At 41.7% G+C, this 15,980-nt stretch overlaps 1 long non-coding RNA gene across 1 annotated transcript; it reads right to left on the bottom strand.

Moving 5' to 3' along the window:
• Positions 1 to 1,142: 1,142 nt before the first annotated feature.
• LOC128127543 (uncharacterized) lies at positions 1,143 to 4,404 on the bottom strand. The gene is made up of 3 exons (XR_008225423.1): positions 4,117 to 4,404; positions 2,741 to 2,902; positions 1,143 to 1,501 (listed from the first exon to the last, which is right to left on the bottom strand). It is a non-coding gene; the product is annotated as an uncharacterized LOC128127543 (long non-coding RNA).
• Positions 4,405 to 15,980: the final 11,576 nt, after the last annotated feature.

Genomic DNA, 15,980 nt, shown 5'->3' with positions numbered 1-15,980 from the left:
TATATAAAACCTGATAAAACACCATGTTATATAAATTACAATGTTCAGGCAGAGTCTTGCCATGTGATTCTTATTTTCCTTGTCAGGTGATGTCTTTATGGAGGTTTTACATTTTTTTTTTATTTTCTTAATAGTATGCTGGAGAAGGGTACCAGACTTGACATTGCATTTTGTGGAGTTTATATGAAAATAAATTTTAATTTATAACAGAAAATTTACAAGTTACAAATATGATGACTATGTAGCCCATGCATGTGATGTGTCAAACAAGTTATTGTCATGGGAGACTTGGAAGTCAATTAAAAATTTGTATCCACAAGACTACATGCTTAGTCTATCAATGTTAGTGAAAGTGATTTTTGGCTAAATCTATTCCCCATGTCACACGTAAATGCATTTGCCCACAAAAACGATATATATGATGGTTTTAAGACTTATCATAATTAAAGATTATAAACTTGATTTTGAAATTTAATGATTTACAGAAATACCTAAAATATATTTTTTTTATTTAAAACTTATTCAAAGTGTAATCTAATACTTACAATCTCCTGAGTCACATTATTTAAAAACTTTATTATTATTTTTATGTATTGAAGTCAAGAATGATACATGAACTTGTGAGTTTAAAAAACTACATTATTATTTCAACATATTTAAGTGGGAAATGATACACGAACTTGTGAATATGTTAGCAGGCCAATAGTACATAATAGTTCTAAATAGTTTCACGGTAGACCTCACATATGATTCTTAAAGTCCACAAAGTAGCCCCCAAAGTTTATGTTATATCTCTGACACTTGGGTTCCCTAAATTACAGGAAACATTCGGTTTGTTTATTTGATTATTTTATTAAAGTGTGGTGTATACAAGACATGGTGTTTTTCAACTATTATGAGGTTCACATAGAAAAAATCACCCACTCGAGTTAAAAAAAATGACCTGTAACATGGTTATGAGTATAATATATGATGCATCTTCAATGACCTAAAGAAACAAATCAAATAAAGTAAAGGGCAAGGTTAGTCGTTTTATATATATATATATATATATATATATATATATATATATATATATATATATATATATATATATATATATATATATATATATATATATATATACACCCTCAAAACACATAATACAAAAGGGTTGGACCAAGGGAAAAACTAAAATTACAGAAACAAGGAAAGCATCATAACACAAGAGATAATGAATACATAAAAGCTTTTTCACGTTCTGTAGGTTGGACCAACATAAATATAATGATAAAAAAACCCTACAAAATTAGAATGTTTTGGATAGCTAAAATGTGTGTATAACCTACAGTAAAGTAATTAACATGTAGAATTTCAAAGCCCAGTGGTCGGCATATTTAAAAATTAATAACCATTATATCTCTTGCAAGAAATTACCTTCCCAATTAAAATGGATTTTGCATTCTTGAAGCTATCACCAAATCTTTGACATTCGCCAGATGCCTATTTGCAATGTTTTCACCTGATACATGAATTGAAAATTTTAATTTGTTGCTCTGTTTTATAATATAACCTACTTAATCATAACAAAAAGAATGCTCAAAGACATTCCACTAAAGACTAATCCATATCTCAATTCAAGCCCTCCCTTTCTTAAACCAAATTGAAACTTAATGTACGTACTACAGAGGCATTGTCTAGGTATTGAATTCAATCTCATCAACAGCAAAACATTATAATTATATATAGCATTTCTACTAATTGATGCCATTCTTTTATTCTCTTGTCTTACTTACTAGATATGCTTATATTTTGGTAACTAATAGTGTTATAGGAATGTAACATTGAATGGTTGATTATGTTACTTATACTGACTCAATGCTTTCTTACTTGTTTTTAAAAGTAATTACAATAACCTGTCTAATTATGAGCAAAAAAGATAAAGTTGGTCCAAACAGAAAAGTTTGTAAATTTTGAGGGTGATCCCAATGGTCCAGAGCACATAGTGTGGTGGAGTTTGGTTTGAAGAAAGTGATTGTCAACAAAGCATTACTACATTTATAAAATAAGGAAAGCAAAATGAAGAACATTCACAACCTCAAAGGAAAAAAGTGTAAGCAGGAGATGTTTTCAGGGAAAGTAAAAGAAAGAGTATTTGAAGTGTCTGGGGATCAAAACTCTCTGAATCCAATATAAATGAAAAAGAAACAATGTTAGAGTGCTTATCTATCAATATAAATGGAGTGGAGAAGGATTTTAAGAGAGCTTGGGTTAGAAACATGGTGCTTAAAAATCAGGTTACTTTTGCTGGGGAAAAAGAACATGCAATTATGCAGTAGCTGAGGCAATTGAAAGATCTGGTGAGCTTGTGTCAATGTGGGACCCCAATCTTTTTAATGTTATCAAATTAAAGGAAGAAATTATATTGTTGCAAGTAACTGAGATATGGAAAACCTGCAACACAATACGTGACCTCATCATTTAGTTGATTCTTTTTTACTTAAGTTGACATCATCCCATAGTTTTAGCATAATATATAATATTCTCAATTTCATTACTTAACATTGCCTAATTCACTCAAATCACCATTACCCATTTTAATCGAGAAATTGACAAAATTAGGTCAGGAAACACAATCTCAACTCAACTTTCTTCTAAGTTAGTTCTATGTCTTGATTTAGCTTACATCCCAACAACTAATCATCTTACAACCATTAATTTAACACAACTTAAGCAAACTTTACATATATAATCAACGTACCTCGACTAATAAATCGGCTCCCAGTTCAACCCAGAATGACTTCTCCTCAATATTACAAGCCATATGCTTAAAACGACTGTACTATGATTTTCAATTCACTGATTTACTTCATGAATTCTCCTTCTTCCGTCTTTCGCTTTACTCGAACTTCCTCGTTTTCATCTGATACAAGATCTGGTCATATTTCCGTTATTTAATATATATTTAATTCATTTTAGAGTAAAACACTTTTTTGGTCCCTATGGTTTTGCCAAAATAGCGCTTTTGGTCCTACTATTCGCTTTTTGTCATGGGTGATCCCTATGGAGGGTTTTGTTACCACTTGTGGTCCCTGCATTGTAAAATCTAACCGTTTAGATGTTATGCTTTTAGCATAGGACTAATTTTCCCTTGTTTTATCTTTTCTTTATTGCTTATTATCTACTACTAATCACTACTGCTAATTAGGTCTGTTCATTGGGTAATTTTCGAGCTTCGGGTAATTCGAGTTTTTTCATAAAATAATATGAACCGAAACCTAAACTATTTACAATTCGGGTCTTATAGTTCGGGTATCCGGGTTGATGATTCGGGTTGGGTATTTTCGGGTATACCAGAAATATACTTTAATGAAATTTATTTATGAATAATTTGGGCATTGTTCCTTGTTGTATGAATAAGATTGAAAAAACATTGTGATAATAGATTTTTTTAATAAGCTAGTAATATCATCACCAAATGAATAAAAAACATGTAACAAATAATCATATTACTTTTACCATTTGAAAAGTTATAATAGGTTTCCTTTTAGGATATTATATGCTATATTCATGAAATCTTATGTTTGAGGACCATATCAAACGAGGAATATATCTGGTGACTTTAATCATATTTTTGTCATTGTTAACTTATATAAGATATTGATAGGTTTTACATGTAATAATACGGAAAAATCATTATATTCTTAAGGGTACGTGCAACCTACTTTGATCTATGTCATAACACTATTTAAGCAACATATTATTGAACATCAAATCTTCTAAACCCTAATGGAAAGCAAAATTCACAAAATTGCATACCTTTTATTTGTTATTGTAAACAAATCTTTGATTCCAACAAAGCAATCTAGAATTATCTTTGAAAACAAGCTCTATTTGTGTGCGAGCCTCTAATGGTTCACACCCACAACACAAGAACCATAGAAAGATTAGGAGAGAGGCGAGAGAGGATCAATTTTTGGATCTAGTATCTAAGAAAAGAGTACTTGAAAATTCCAAAGTATAAGGTTCTATTTATAGTTGAGTAGGAGACATGTAGAAACCATGATTTGAACATAAAATAATATTATTTCAATTAAGACAGTTATCTGGTTCATTGATTATTTAAATAGAAGCAACCTGAAACGCTTTTAGGGTCTCCAAATCCCCATCATGTAGCCATACACCACCACCGTATTGCTCTTTTTGCCACGATCACAACCAGCACTACCTCACAAATTTCCTAATCATCACAAAAATTTGCCACAAAAAAAAGTAATATACATATCTTCTAAAACCATATTTGAATCTTCCAATCTTTTTGCTTTGGATAGCCCATCTATGAGTGTTGTGTAAGTATATTGATCAGAAATCATGACCTTTATAACACCCGTGTTCAAGACTAGTTTAGCTTTATATTTTTAGGAGGTAAAGATGGAATTTTGGGGGAAAACCTATGGCACGACATGGTGCAAGGATGCCCACAGCGTGGGATTAAATAAAAGCACATATATTTTATTGGACCGCCACGACGTGGGCAAGGGTTGCCACTGTGTGGCAGCTGTTGTAACAATTGGTAAAAATTAGTCAGTGTTCGATGGTCAAACCACCACGAACCGCTATGTATTAAGGACCAATTGTGTGTAATCTTATGTTTATAATGTATATTAAAGATATCATATTCATAATTACTTTCAGAATGTCTCAAGCTACTAAAATCATCTATCGTTGAAGATCGAATCGAAAATCACCGAAAATTAATTTTAGAGTAAATTACACCAATGGTCCCTATGGTTTAGGGTAATTTGCATGTTTGGTCCCTAACTTGTTTTTTAGCTCGAAAGGTCCCTACTGTTTGTTTTTTTTTACGTGTTTGATCCATGTCTTACCTAAAAAGACTATTTTGCCCTTGATTTTTTTTATTTACTTAAATAAATACACCCCCAACCCCACCCCCTCACCTTACCTTACCTACTTCACCATTTTTTCCTATTTAAATAATAGTCTTTTAGCATAGCAAACGAGCAGATCACTTCAGCATAACAACATCATATATATCAGGATACAGATCTAACAGATCACTATAGCATAGCAGCATCTTACATACCAGGATAACAATTTAACAGATCACTTCAGCATAGGAACATCCTACATACTAGGATACAGATCTAACATATCACTACAACATAACAACATCCTACACACCAAGATATAGATCTAACAAATCACTACAGTATAGTAACATACTCGATACAAGGATATAGATCTAGCAGGTCACTACAACATAGCAACATACTAAATATTACCGCACCAAGAATAGATAACCATATATACTTAGAGGTAAGATAGCCACCCGGACATGTGGTGCTACTCTAGAACCACAACGAAACAAGGAACATGTGAGAGAGCCTAGACCAAGAGTCCTCAGTCTATCCTACATGACTATATACAATCCGTAAGGCATCCTTCTATTAACATATAACCAGAACTAGTGGGCTGACATTGGTGCCTTCGACCTACGGTACAATGAAGTGAAACTCACCTGAAATGAAGGAACCGGAGAACATTGTGATACGCTCCCTGATACATTGCTTGCTCCCGCAAATCCACTAACATTAGAACCATATAAAATCTTATTCACCAGTTAAAACCCTCAAGTTTGACCTAAAGTCAAACTTGGTCAAAAGTCGGTGGTCAACGGAGTCAACAAAAGTCAAAGCCCAAGGTTGGTTGAGAACACCCCTCTATAGGTCACCTATCCATCCGAATGACCAATTCTTAAACACAATCCAAAATACCCAAATACCCTTAGATCAAATTTGTTCAAATTCAGGTAAAACTCAAAATTCCAAAAAGTCAACTAAGTCAACCCAACTGAGTATGCCCAGCATACTCATCTGTATGTCCAGCGTACTCGATGGTTGACTAGGTACATGCTTGTTGATTGTGTACGCACGTCGTACGCCTTGTACGCCCAACGTACGCACGTCGTACGCCTTGTACGCCCAACGTACGCAACTGACTGCCAATCTACTCATTAAGAGCTTAATCCTTAAGCCCTTAAGTCCAATTTCAAAATCTAAGTCCAAAATGATGTCGTTGACCATAAAGTTTCCAATTTTATGATCTTACATGGCCATCAAGTGCCCAACACCAAAGATCGTGTTATGTCGCATGTTTTTTCGTTTGAGACACTTTTTTTGCTCTTTTTTTAGACCTTTTCTAATCGGACATACAAGTATTGTGTTTTTGTTAACTTTTGGTTATTATTTGTTGATGTAACACTTCTAAAAACTAGTTATATTTGATATAAATCTATATATATATATATATATATATATATGTGGTAATATAATTATAAATTAATACAAAATCGCCGCCTTACATCACGCCTTGAAAAACGCCATGGCTCGCCATAACTCGTTAAGCTTGAGGCTCGGCCTTGCCGCCACGCCACACCTCACGCCTTTTAGAACCTTGGTTCTAATCATTTTCCACAACATAATACTATCATGTCTTGACTAACTGGAGTTACAGAGAAGCATAGTGAGAATAAAGAAAGATTTTAGGGTTTGAGTAGTATCAATTTGATGAATCGATCGATTGAAAACATGGACAAGGTGATTGGGGTCGAAAAGTTTGGTTTTGGTGAAGACCATGTTGAGTCAGAGATGGCGTAGCAGTGACCGTTGTTGATATCGACGAAAGAGGTTGGCGTGTTAGTGGTGATGTCGACATGCCTTTAGTGGAGCTTAACAGAGAGGTGGACAATAAAGGAAATGATCAAAGCCTATGGTGGTGTTGAGAGGTGTGAATGTATGTTGTTAGGAAGAAGAAAACAATATCTACCTTCTTCCATAATATAGCTTGTGTAACAGCCCGGATTCCCAGGTATTATTCATTCTTATATTTTTTTGGTATTTTGTGAGGAGACTCGGCGAGTTAGAGCTCAAACTCGCCGAGTAGGATCGCGGTTTTGGACGCGGCTTCGCGTGTGGACTCGGCGAGTCCAAGGAGTGGACTCGACGAGTCCACGCTGTTTAATGAAACCCTAATTCCCCGGGTTTGGAGCCTATTTAAGGGCACTTATAGCCTCCCATTGCGGCTACCAGTCCCTTGAGAGAACCCTAAGAGAGCTAATTCGTTTTGGGAGAGAGGAAGTCACTTTTGGGCCTTTGTATTCCTTGTTTAGCAAGAAGAAGGTGGAAAGAGCAAGGAGGAGGTGGGATTCTAGCAGATCCAGAGTCCAGAGGCTTCATTTTGAGGTAATGGTTCGAATCTCCTTCAGTTTTAGGGTTGATCTTTAGAGTTAGGGTTTTATAACCCCTTTGGAGAGTGATTATGTGAAGCAAATGGTCCCTCTTCGAGTTTGTGCCTTGGATCTGGACTCAAAGAGGTCCAGAGACCCTAACCCTTGGAGCTTTTTGGGTTATTATGGAGTCATTGGACCTAGGTGGTTATTTTTGGGACCAAATCTCCTTTTGATGCCTTGTGGGGGTTATACAAGCATCAAGTTTCAAACTTTACGTGACATTTATGCTTGGGAAGGCCAAATCTATGGTTTGGGAAAGCAGATATGACCTCAAAAGGTCAATAGAGTTTGTGCATGGCATGAACTCACCGAGTTGTTCTTGAGACTTGGCGAGTAGGGTTGGGGTTTCACGTAAAGTGTTCAGCGAGTAGACTCGCCGGGTTGGGGGATGGCCCAGTGAGTCAGGAGAGTCAGTATGGGGCTGAGTCAAGCCGGAACTCGCCGAGTTGTTCTTGAGACTCGGCGAGTTGAATCGTGGTGGCCCCGCGATTCATGCCAGGTGGAACTCGTCGAGTTAGGGAAGTACTCGACGTGTCAAGAGAGGATCCGAGGGAGTCAGTGAACACGTATAGACTCGCCGAGTCGCTTTGGTGCACTCGCCGAGTCCGGTCAAAGTTGACCGTTGACCAAAGTCGACCAGTGTTGACTTGATAGGGTTAGTCAACCTTAGTTGTGAAAGTGTTAATTAGAGATATCTTGTATTATAGGAGGATTATAGCTCGGGGGATCGAGCATGAGTGATTTTAGGGATTTACGAGTTATCGAGATACGCGAGGTGAGTCTTCTCACTATACTTTACCTTGAGTAGGTACCTAGAGTTTTGTGATGCAGTGTTTGTATGCTATATATGTGTTATGTGTTGCACTGCATTATTCTATGTGATTTATGCTGTGCATGTTTACAGAGTTAGAACCTGAGGGTTCACAGAGTTTGGGTGCACGAACCCACAGAGTTATAGCCTCGAGTTTGGGTGCACGAACCCACAGAGTTTTGTGATGCAGTGTTTGGTGAACTCACTAAGCTTTGTGCTTACAGTGTATGGTGTTATTTGTTTCAGGTACTAGTGATGACCATGGGAAGGCGCCGGCTTGATCAGTACACACACACGGGATTTTTATGTTATGAGATCTTGGGATTTTTATATGGCATAAATTGAGTTTCAAACTTTGATGTTTTATGAATATTGAATGAATTATGGTTTTTATAAAATGCGAAAAATTGTTTGAAATTTACGGTGTTACAAGTTGGTATCAGAGCCTTGGTTTGAGGGATTCGGGTACAGCTTCGGGAGTATTTGAACTCAAATTGAGGATTTGGAAAGTATTTTCAAAAGAGAGCCAAATTTTCTAAAAGAAGTAAAAGATTTTTAGAGAAACTCAGAGCAGAAACGTGTGTACAATCAGTCAGCGCCCGAACGGTGATTTCCCAAAATACCCTTATATTATATGTTTATGAGATTGATCTGATGTATTCTCTTACTAGAGTGGGCTAGGCATTCCTCTTAGAACTAGAGTGCCCTGATTTGTGATGCCTTAGCCTAGGGAGAGGTGAGCTGCTATGAGATGCTTGAGAGTGAATAGTTAGCAACGAGGAGCTTATGAGAGATCTATTAGAGAGTGATAGAGTACTTGGAACTTGGGATCCGAAGAGGAGGATTTGGGGTGTATACTGAAACGGTGCGGACGGTAGTAATGGGCCCGTACTACTGAAAGCACCGGGGCGGTGTACAGTTCAAATAAGAATCTTCGGAATGCCAAGGATCAAGGAGGGATGAGTTGTCGAGTGTGAGTATGCTCGAGTGAGTTCTAATTTATCGTATGTTGTATTTCAGAGGTAGATCATGGTGAGGACACGTCTTATGCCTGAGAGCAGTGGGGCCAGTGATGAGGAGATCCGCCGGATCATCCACGAGGAGGTGCTTGTGGCCATCAGGGCAGAGATACCAGAGATGTTCGGGTCTATTAAGACCACGTTGATTGAGACTTTCGACGAGCGTTATGCTGCTCTTTCTGAGGCTGCTGTTGCGGCGGCCACTGCAGTTGTTGCTGCTGCGAGGCCGCAGGGTGGTGATGCATTGCTGTTCCGAGAGTTCAGCAACACAAAACCGCCAGAATTTGATGGTACCCAGGACCCGGTGGCGACTATGAGATGGATTTCAGACATAGAGGGGTGTTTCTTCACTTGCTCATCTCCTGAGCATTTGAGAGTTCGGTTCGCGCTGAACCAGCTTCGCTTGGGAGCGAAGGACTGGTGGAAGTTTGTGACAGCGCACTTTTCGCCTGCTGAGCTTGCGGCAGTGACCTGGGAGAGGTTCACTGCCATGTTCCGAGATGAGTACGTTCCCCAGGTGGAGAGGGAGCGTTTGGCCCATGAGTTTCTGACCCTCAAGCAGGGTATTGAGTCTGTTACGGTGATTACCAGGATGTTCCACGAGAGGGCGATGTTCTGCCCTGAGCACGTGTCCACTAAGTAGGCACGTATGAGCCGATATTTGAGTATCTTGAGGCGAGACATTCGGGAGTTCATGGCGAACTCCTCGTACCGGACATTTGCCAAACTTCAGGCAAATACCCGAAAGAGGGAGATTGAGCTAGAGACTCAGGCCAGGGAGGAGGCGGAGTCTCAGGGGAGGGATCGGCGACCGGCATAGTCCCAGCCGGCAGCCAAGCGGGCCAAGCCCGCTGATCCTAAATCTGGGAGCCAGAAGGGCCGCACTTGTGGAAAGTGCGGCAAGGGTCATGATGGAGTTTGTAGAGCTGGATCTTGCTACAAGTGTGGCAAGGAGTGGCATATGGATAAGGACTGCCCCAAGGGGTTTGCAGTGTGTTTTCACTGCAACCAGATCGGACACCGGAAGGCGGAGTGTCCGCAGTTGCGAGGATCAGCTCAGGAGCACCTCAGGGATCTGCCCCTGCCGCCATCAGAGCTATCGAGAGTCGGCCAGTGAAGGCCGAGGCGCCGAGGGCACGAGGGAGAGCCTTTCAGTTGAACGCGGAGGAGGTCTGCGCAGCGCCCGATGTCGTGGCTGGTATGTATTCTTTCGTGTATTTATTTTGATGTTGAGATATTATGCTTATATTATGTTATGCGTAGGTACTTTTCTTGTGAATTCTGTACCTGCCTTGGTCTTATTTGACTCGGGTGCGAGTCGGTCTTTTGTATCTTTGGCTTTTAGTCAGCATATCAGTGTTAGTCGCGAGGCGCTGAGTCGCCCTCTGAGAGTTTCCATAGCTGATGAGAGGGTGATATATGCCACGGAGGTGATCCGCGGGTGCGTATTCGAGATTTTTGGTGTTGAGTTCCCAATTGATTTGGTTCCTATTGCGATGGGTGATGTCTGTGTCATTGTGGGCATGGACTGGTTGAGTAGATTCGGTGCGGTTATTGACTGCGAGCGACAGCTGGTGACCATACGAGACCCTAGTGGGGGAGTTCTTACGGTGTACGGCGAGGGTACACGTTCTGGGTCAGCGTTTTGTTCGGCCGCTAGGGTGAGGCAGTGTCTACAGCAGGGCTGTAAGGGTTTTGTGGCGTATGTGATGGATACGCGGGTTGATTCCGAGAGGCCAAGGTCAGTTGAGGAGGTTCCGATAGTGCGTGAGTTCCCAGATGTATTTCCAGATGAGTTGCCGGGTGTGCCTCCCGTGAGGCAAGTGGAGTTCAGTATCGATTTGGTCCCGGGGGTCGTGCCTATCGCCAAGGTGCCTTATTACCTTGCACCTCCAGAGATGCAAGAGTTGTCCTCGCAGCTTCAGGAGCTGCTGGGAAAGGGGTTTATTCGGCCGAGCAGCTCGCCGTGGGGAGCGCCTATCTTTTTTGTCAAGAAGAAGGATGGTTCACACCGGATGTGCATTGATTACCGGGATTTGAACAAGCTGACGGTCAAGAACCGTTACCCGTTGCCGAGGATCGACGATTTGTTCGATCAGCTGCAGGGAGCATCTTGGTTCTCCAAGATCGACTTGAGGTCTGGATATCATCAGGTGAGGGTGCGAGATGAGGACATCCAGAAGACAGCGTTCAGGACGCGTTATGGGCATTACGAGTTTGTGGTGATGCCTTTCGGGCTCACCAATGCCCCGGCAGTGTTCATGGATCTCATGAACCGAGTGTGCAGGCCGATGCTGGATCGGTCAGTGATTGTATTCATCGATGACATCTTGGTATATTCGAGATCTAGAGAGCAGCATGAGGAGCATTTGAGGGAGATCCTCGGAGTTCTGAGATCGGAGAGGCTTTATGCCAAATTCTCCAAGTGTGATTTCTGGTTGCGAGAAGTCCAGTTCCTGGGGCATCTCGTTAACCAGGAAGGGATATTGGTTGACCCGGCCAAAGTTGAGGCGGTGATGAGTTGGGAGGTGCCGAGGTCACCCTCCGAGATCAGGAGTTTCCTAGAGTTGGCCGGTTATTATCGGAGATTTATCAGGGATTTCTCTAAGATTGCAGTGCCACTCACCAGATTGACCCGGAAGGGTGTCGCTTTTTCATGGGTCCCCGAGCAGCATGCCTCCTTTGAGACGCTTCGCCAAAGGTTATGCGAAGCCCCGGTGTTAGCCCTCCCAGAGGGGATGGAGGACTTTGTGGTGTATTGTGATGCGTCAATCTTGGGGTTAGGAGCGGTGCTGATGCAGAGAGGGCATGTGATAGCATACGCATCGAGGCAGCTGAAGCCGCATGAGACGAGGTATCCCACCCATGACCTAGAGTTGGGGGCAGTGGTGTTCGCCCTCAAGATTTGGCGTCACTATCTGTACGGGGTTCAGTATACGATATACGCGGACCATAAGAGCCTGAAATATTTGATGGATCAGCCCAACCTAAATATGCGGCAGAGGAGGTGGTTAGATGTGGTTAAGGATTATGATTGTGAGATCCTGTACCATCCGGGCAAGACTAATGTGGTAGCCGACGCCCTGAGTCGTAGGGCGGAGAGCGCCCCGTTGCGAGGTGTATGTTTGCGTTTGATCGTAATGGCTCCGATGTTGGACACCATTCGTGGAGCACAGGCTGAGGCAGTGAGGTCGGAAAACCAGAAGAAAGAGCAAGTTGTTGGGTTGGTATCGGAGTTCGTTACCGATAGTCGGGGGCTTATGACATTTCAGGGGCGTATTTGGGTACCGTTTGTGGGAGGGACGCATACCATTTTGATGGAAGAGGCTCATCGGTCGAAATTCTCGATCCATCCTGGGGCCACTAAGATGCATTTGGATCTGAGGAGGGAGTATTGGTGGCCCTGTATGAAGAGGGATGTTGCGTGGTTTGTTGAGAGGTGCTTAACCTACCATAGGGTTAAGGCCGAGCACCAGAGGCCGCATGGTAATTTGCAGTCGTTGGAGGTTCCCGAATAGAAGTGGGAACAGATTACCATGGATTTTATCACCAAACTGCCAAGGACTGCTAGGGGAGTCGATGCAATTTGGGTGATTGTGGACAGGTTGACGAAGAGCGCCCACTTCCTTGCTATTAGTGAGAGCTCCTCCGCAGAGAAGTTAGCAGAGATGTACGTGAGGGAGGTGGTATCTCGGCATGGGGTGCCGATCTCGATTGTCTCAGACCGGGATGTACGTTTCACTTCCAGATTCTGGAAGAAGTTTCATGAGGAGCTGGGTACTAGGCTGCATTTTAGTACCGCATATCACCCCCAGACAGACGGACAGAGTGAGCGGACGATTCAGACGCTCGAGGACATGCTCCGGGCATGTGTGTTGGATTTCGGTGGGAGTTGGGATACGTACTTGCCCTTGGCATAGTTTTCCTACAACAACAGCCATCATTAGAGCATTGGTATGCCGCCCTTTGAGCTGTTGTATGGGAGGAGGTGTCAGACCCCCATTTGCTGGGGAGAGGTCGGACAGCGTGTGATGGGCAGTACAGAGATCGTGCTTTAGACGACAGAGCAGATCCAGCAGGTCAGACAGAGGTTGTTGACCGCTCAGAGTCGTCAGAAGAGTTATGCGGATAGACGCCGGTCCGAGCTTGAGTTTCAGGTCGGCGACTTTGTGCTCCTGAAGGTCTCTCCTTGGAAAGGAGTGATTCGATTCAGGAAGAGGGGCAAGTTAGGGCCCCGATATATTGGTCCATTTCGGGTGGTCGCGAGGGTAGGTAGGGTAGCCTATCGGCTCGATTTGCCAGCAGAATTGGGGCAGATTCACGACACTTTCCATGTGTCGCAATTGCGAAAGTGTATAGCCGATGAGTCGGCAGTGGTTCCATTAGAGGATATTCAGGTGGATGCGAGCCTGAATTATGCTGAGAGACCAATGACAATCAAAGATCGGAAAATCAAGGTTCTGAGGAACAAGGAGGTACCCTTGGTTTTGGTACAGTGGCAACATTGGAAGGGGTCCGAGATGACTTGAGAGCCGAGCGTGAGATGCGCGAGCAGCATCCGGAGTTATTTGCAGAGCGAGACTTCGAGGGTGAAGTCTAGTTCTAGTGGGGGAGAATTGTAATAGCCCGGATTCCCAAGTATTATTCATTCTTATATTTTTTTTGGTATTTTGTGAGAAGACTCGGCGAGTTGGAGCTCAAACTCGCTGAGTAGGATCGCGGTTTTGGACGCGGGTTCGCGTCTGGACTCGGCAAGTCCAAGGAGTGGACTCGGCGAGTCCACGCTGTTTAATGAAACCCTAATTCCCCGGGTTTGGAGCCTATTTAAGGGCACTTATAGCCTCCCATTGCGGCTACCAGTCCCTTGAGAGAACCCTAAGAGTGCTAATTCGTTTTAGGAGAGAGGAAGTCACTTTTGGGCCTTTGTATTCCTTGTTTAGCAAGAAGAAGGTGGCAAGAGCAAGGAGGAGGTAGGATTCCAGCAGATCCAGAGTCCAGAGGCTTCATTTTGAGGTAATGGTTCGAATCTCCTTTAGTTTTAGGGTTGATCTTTAGAGTTAGGGTTTTATAACCCCTTTGGAGAGTGATTATGTGAAGCAAATAGTCCCTCTTCGAGTTTGTGCCTTGGATCTGGACTCAAAGAGGTCCAGAGACCCTAACCCTTGGAGCTTTTTGGGTTATTATGGAGTCATTGGACCTAGGTGGTTATTTTTGGGACCAAATCTCCTTTTGATGCCTTGTGGGGGTTATACAAGCATCAAGTTTCAAACTTTACGTGACATTCATGCTTGGGAAGGCCAGATCTATGGTTTGGGAAAGCAGATCTGACATCAAAAGTTCAATAGAGTTTGTGCATGGCATGAACTCGCCGAGTTGTTCTTGAGACTCGGCGAGTAGGGTTGGGGTTTCACGTAAAGTGGTCAACGAGTAGACTCGCCGGGTTGGGGGATGGCCCAGTGAGTCAAGAGAGTCAGTATGGGGCTGAGTCAAGCCGGAACTCGCCGAGTTGTTCTTGAGACTCGGCGAGTTGAGTCGTGGTGGCCCCGCAATTCATGCCAGGTGGAACTCGTCGAGTTAGGGAAGTACTCGACGTGTCAAGAGAGGATCCGAGGGAGTCAGTGAACACGTATAGACTCGCCGAGTCGCTTTGGTGCACTCGCCGAGTCCGGTCAAAGTTGACCGTTGACCAGAGTCGACCAGTGTTGACTTGATAGGGTTAGTCAACCTTAGTTGTGAAAGTGTTAATTAGAGATATATTGTCATATTGGAGGATTATAGCTCGGGGGATCGAGCAAGAGTGATTTCAGGGATTTGCGAGTTATCGAGATACGCGAGGTGAGTCTTCTCACTATACTTTACCTTGAGTAGGTAACTAGAGTTATGTGATGCAGTGTTTGTATGCTATATATGTGTGTTATGTGTTGCAGTGCATTATTCTATGTGATTTATGCTGTGCATGTTTATAGAGTTAGAACCTGAGGGTTCACAGAGTTTGGGTGCACGGACCCACAGAGTTATAGCCTCGAGTGGCTAATATGTGTTATATGTGGTATTTTGGGGAACTCACTAAGGTTTGTGCTTACAGTGTATGGTGTTATTTGTTTCAGGTGCTAGTGATGACCGTGGGAAGGCGCCGGCTTAATCAGTACACACACACGAGATTTTTATGTTATGAGATCTTGGGATTTTTATATGGCATAAATTGAGTTTCAAACTTTGATGTTTTATGAATATTGAATGAATTATGGTTTTTATAAAATGCGAAAAATTGTTTGAAATTTACGGTGTTACAGCTTGAGGGCATTTTAGTCCTTTCATAATGTTAGTAATTAAGCTTAACGGATGGTAATAGTCTCAAAGGTCACCAACGGTGTTTAGTACTGTAAACGAATTGAACAAATACAAATGAGGGTTTGTTCATGGTCATGTTCATTTAAGTTAGCCGAACAAACGAATATGTTTTCTTGTTCATGTTTGTGAACATACTAAACAAACATAACCTAACGGAAACAAACAAACATAATTGAACATAAACAAACATATAATAGAGTAATGTAATAAAAAATAATTGAACATGTATGCACCTTAAAGAAACTTAAATGAACGAGCATAAATGAAAATAAACGAACAACACAAATGAACGTTTATGAATATAATTAAACGAACGAGACAATTGTTCATGTTCGTTCGTTTAACTAAACAAACGATAATTTGAACAAAAATTATCGTTTGTTTAGTTAAACGAACGAACATGAACAATGGTCTCGTTCGTTTAATTATATTCATAAACGTTCATTTGTGTTATTTGTTTATTTTCATTTATGCTCGTTCATTTAAGTTTCTTTTATGTGCATACATGTTC

Source organism: Lactuca sativa, chromosome 8 (assembly GCF_002870075.4).
Source record: "Lactuca sativa cultivar Salinas chromosome 8, Lsat_Salinas_v11, whole genome shotgun sequence".
NCBI lineage: Eukaryota > Viridiplantae > Streptophyta > Magnoliopsida > Asterales > Asteraceae > Lactuca > Lactuca sativa.
The sequence above is the reverse complement of the archived record's forward strand: the minus strand, read 5'-3'. Positions and strand labels throughout refer to the sequence as shown.